We start from the raw sequence: 5,332 nt of genomic DNA, 5'->3' as shown, positions 1-5,332 counted from the left end.
TACACTCCGAACAGCCAGTTCATGAATTTTGAGTGTGAGGACCTTGAGGTTCCTTTCTGGGAGCTTACTCAAGAGTTTCCTAATAACTTCAAAGAAAGGGTCTTCTGAGGCTGGTGCTGGTGTTTCTTGCTCCCTGCTTGACATAGCGCTGGTACCAGGCTGCGGCTTTTGCTGCAAATAATCATAAAAAGACTTTATGTGTCTAGGCATGCATATGTGTGTCGCGAAAAATAGTCACTTTAAAATTATAAAATATTAGATCGGAATTATTTAAGAATTCTTAAGGCAGCCTAAGGACCACATATATGTGAGCCAAAGGCAGTAACTAAATTTATGTATTTCTATGAGTTATGTTCTCAGATGTCCATTCCTTTTTATTAGTTGAAAATAAACAAAATTTTAATGAAAAAAAATGTATTTCTATGCAAGCCATTACAGGCTGAAAAGAATAATTAAAAAAAGACTTGTACAGTACAAACAAGTTTAGTACTTTTTCAGACACATGAAAAGAAGTTTTTACTTCAATATGTATCAAATTATTATTTTTAATGGTAAAAAGGTCATGAGCAAAAAAATATCTCAGACAAATGCACATTTAAATATGCAATACATAGCGACATGCTGCAGCTTTTGCTGTGAATAATAATAAAAAGACTTAATTAATGTGTCTAGGCATGCATATGTGTGTCGCGAAAAATAGTCACTTTAAAATTATAAAATATTAGATCGGAATTATTTAAGAATTAAGGTACCAGGCTGCGGCTCTTGCTGCGAATAATAATAAAAAGACTTAATTAATGTGAATGTTGTGAAGTATAAAATAAATACACTGCTTGAAAATTAACACACACCCCCCCCCAAAAAAAAAAAAAAATTACTGTAGCTTATCACAGACAAATGCACATTTAAATATTCATTATATTTTGTTAACAATAATTCACCCAGATAAATTAACCCAAATGCACCCACTTAGTAACATAGAATCAATAATAATGCAACATAAAGTCCAATGTCTGTGATTGCTGCCCATTAAATTTTTAATCAAGTCTTTAATTGGCTCTTCCTCCTCCAAATCAAAAAGTCGCTTTACACTCCACACAGCCAGTTCATGAATTTTGTGTTTGAGGACCTTGAGGTTCCTTTCTGGGAGCATACTCAAGAGTTTCCTAATAACTTCAAAGAAAAGGGTCTTCTGAGGCTGGTGCTGGTGTTTCTTGCTCCCTGCTCGACATAGCGCTGGTACCAGGCTGCGGCTTTTGCTGTGAATAATAGTAAAAAGACTTAATTAATGTGTCTAGGCATGCATATGTGTGTGGGGGTACATTGGAAACAAACAAATGAAATTTTGAGATTACTTGTTGATTTGAGCATCAGTCAATTCCATCACTACCTATAGAAAATTCAACCAAATCATCACCTATGCTATCACTTGGCCACACAAAAAAATGTCATAGTACTCCCCTTTCTCGAGGACGTCTCCATGTCTTGACGTCATGTACTGGATGGTAGTCCCTACGGCGAGTTTCAATTTGCAGAAATTCTGTAAATTTTTCTCTTTTTTTTTTGTGGGGGGGGGGGGGCGGGGGAGCAAGGCTAACTCTGGATTACATTTGCAGGGGTCCTATGCCGCTCCTAAATAATGATGGATATACTGATAACAGCCAAACGTAAAGGTGTTATTAATTGTTTTTAAAATACAGGACTTCAGGGAAAATAATGGCATGAAGATACTCAAATCACAAGTTAATTAAGAGTTCAATCAAAGCTGTTCTTTATAAAAGTAGAACAATTTTATAGGTCATAGTTAATAGACACAGACTGCTCATTTTGACACTATGAAAAGCAAGTGACAGAATTATTTTATAAATAAATTCTATGCATATAAAATTCAGAATTATTTTGTACTTCATAAAATGTGTATTATTTGTTAATACAAATATTACCCTGACCACGGATCCTTGTCAGGAGAGTTAACCTGTTAGCCAATGCTACTACGCCTGCCTATTTGTTAAATTGTATATCAAGACCGTAAAGCATAACATATATATTAACTGATATATTAGTTAAAGCTAAAGGTAACATTTAAAAAAGGTGTCTTGTACTAACATATTATATTTAAATGACATACCACTTTTGTTCTAAATACCTTCTCCCTCAGCTCCTCTTTCCGTCGTATTTTGAAGAAGCAGGGTGACCTGATTCAGTTTGTTGGCCACATTCTGTAGTGCTTCCTTCTGCTCATCAATTTTGCTGAGAACTCTGTTCAATAATGTATTTGAAATCAAAATATTACTTTTAGTCTTGAAAGTAATGACAAAACTAAACTATGGATGTAAGTCTATTGACAATTTTTTTAATTAACAGAAAGTGTTTAGAAGGATATAATAAGGATGTGCATGTAGATCATTAAAAACACAAAACCTGTGCTTGTATAGTGATCATCATGAAATCCTAGAGGGAGACAATAAACTTACTGGTGAAATTCACTTAGCCAGACCTAAAGTCAGTGTGATCTGCAATTAAAGATTGTTATAATTAATTCTTTTTGTAAATCATGTAAAATAAAATGAAATATGGCATGCAGCATTTTAAGAGAATAGAAAATATGTGATCACATATGTGTTTGTGAGAAAAATGACAGACATTGACAAAGTTCATTATTACATAGCTTTGTATTTCATATATTTTGTTTTAATTTCAAAGTGTATAATTACAAAAATAAAGTTCTTTCTTCTGCTTTGCATTAATTTTCCAGAAGTTTTAGTTGTTCAGAAAGCAATGTGATTGTCTTGTTGCTTTCCCCCATAATACACCAAGACGGACAAAAACAGTTTGTCTAATGACATTTCTAGACTGTCCTGAATATTTCGTTCACAAAGGAAGAGCATTCTGTTTACAAATTGAGATAAACGCAAAGCAAGTCAGGTTACAACTGTTTAATAATACATATCAGCTCGATAGCGTAACAGGAACACGAGAGCGCTCCCACGGGACAGTTGCAATCGAGCAAATTAAATAAAGACATAAAATAAAATTCAAGAGCATAAAGCATTTCTCAAGACTGCAACAAAATAAACATCTTGTGCAGAAAAGAACAGACAGTTAAAGGCAGCAAAGGAGCACCCACAAATAATCGTCTGCTGCTGAAGAGAGAAGAAACTGTTGCTTACATTTTGTTGATAGTATATATTCGTTGTAAACGTACTGGCATGATAGTATTTTGTTTCCTTTCAAGTTTTAACATGTTTTCCTGCCAGAAGGAAACTGATTATTTTTGTAAAGTGGGCCACACCTATTGAATGATTGTATGATTACTTCTTCACATGAGAAAGTCATTTTCCATTTCTTGTGCTTTTTACATAGCACTGGTCAAAACCGTTTGTTGTAGTGTTTTGACTGTTGATAAACACGTGCATATCTTCGTCTGTGATTGTATCTGTTACGAATTAAATGTTGTAGCTGTGTGTGCGGTGAAGCACGGCGCCGTCAGCGCTTTGATGTGGTAGCTGCATGGAATGTTCGGTGAGAGAGAGAGCGCATGCGTGACGAGAAGATGCTGGATATGTTTCTAGACAACTTTTGTACAGTGTATAAAAGCTCTGAGTGAGAGTGAGAGTGAGCGTGACAGGCGCACGGGACGTCGTGTAATTACTCGGTCATACAACCATTTACCATAACAATATCCCACTCAAAAGATGACTTGTTAAAAATTGGTTTGGGTTCACGTAAAACATATTTTACCTTTATCCCCTCTTCCTCATCGTTTTGATTAATAAAGCCCGGATATGTTGTGTTTTAGAATGGGGTGAATATTTTAAAGAAATTTAATTTTGCATCAAGCTCTTTGATTTTTTTTCTCGCCAATTAACTATTTTGCACAAGACGTACTGCGCACGACAGCAATTTAAAATTATTTTTGAAATTCATAACTTCACACATCAACAGCAATACCTTATAAACAAACTGAACAGTGCGGATATAGAACGATGTCCAACACTGATAAGAGCAAAGTCGTGATTAACCAGCGGCAACGGCAACAGCAAACCAGATAACTACATGACGACGGAGCACAGCTGGAGGAGGTGAACGGCTGTCGGCACATGGGAGCTACCCAACGATAGCAGCTGCACTGTTGGATCGCAAAAGTGACAGCAGCAGTAGCCAGGCTGGACAGGAGGTACAGCAACGCCATCAGGTTAGCTAACCTGAAGCAAGTACCAAGTACACACTGTACAAAACCCTCGTAGTTCTCATCCTGCTGCACGGATGTGAGACGTGGAGTCGATAGGGAGATGAAAATACAGTTATTGGAAAATAAGTCCCTGAGGAGGCTTGCAGGTAACGTCAAACCGATGACTTTGTACAGTATCATGGGACACCACTAACCCATTCTTGTAAAAGTCAAGCTGACCTGGTTCACCCAGGTGACCTGGCACGACACTCTAAAACAGTTCTTCCGGGTACCTGGGTGAAGCCCCACTGAAGGGATGTGGACGCTGAGGTGGTCAGATGGATCACTGGCTGCAGACCTACAGGGGTGGACTGGGCGTTGTATGCAAGACCTGCAAGTTCACCACCACTCAAGGGGGAGCTCTGTCAATCACCGCTTCTACCCGGTTGTTCCCCCCCTCCACCCAGTCTTAACCCAAGATCAGTCCCAGCAGACCAGCATAACCGATCTGGTGGAACCAGTCAAAAGATGAATTAATGGATGGCACTAAGATTGTCACGGTCCGTCCGCAGACATGCGCATTCTTTCCACAAAAGAAATAACGAGATCGCTTGAGGAGGGGCGTCCCTCCTTGGAGGCACCAATAATTATAACGTACAAAAAAATTACTAATACGATGTACCAACAATCAGTGTACAACACCTGAAAGATATTCATTTCCTTTGTAAATAGAGCAGTCTCCGACGCTGTATGTCCTTGACGAAATTCAAACGTGATTATCCACAGTATTGTACTAATATATGTACGTCCTTGACAGAATCCAAACGTTATAATATTATAGTCACTGCAACCCTCCCGAGTCATCGGTTTTATAAATAAACACTAAATCTTCTTTCCTATAATTCGATTTATCAGACAAAGAGTGTTTTACAATACCGAGAGGTCCCTGGCAGAAAGTTCTCTCTTGTCCTGCGCATGCGTTTGTCTCCCAAAGGTGGTTGGCAGGACGAGGGTGTAGTGGTCCGAAACCTTCGGGCAGTACTAATTACTAAACCTCTGGGTATAGTCTGCGCATGCGTGGGCATTTAAGTGCGATAAACGTCCGATGGATTAGTAAACATTTTCTTGGTTTATTTATCAAAATCAGCTCAAAGCATACTG

The sequence above is a fragment of the Pomacea canaliculata genome, linkage group LG11, assembly GCF_003073045.1.
Source record: "Pomacea canaliculata isolate SZHN2017 linkage group LG11, ASM307304v1, whole genome shotgun sequence".
In the NCBI taxonomy this organism is placed as follows: domain Eukaryota; kingdom Metazoa; phylum Mollusca; class Gastropoda; order Architaenioglossa; family Ampullariidae; genus Pomacea; species Pomacea canaliculata.
Note: the sequence above shows the minus strand (reverse complement) of the source record.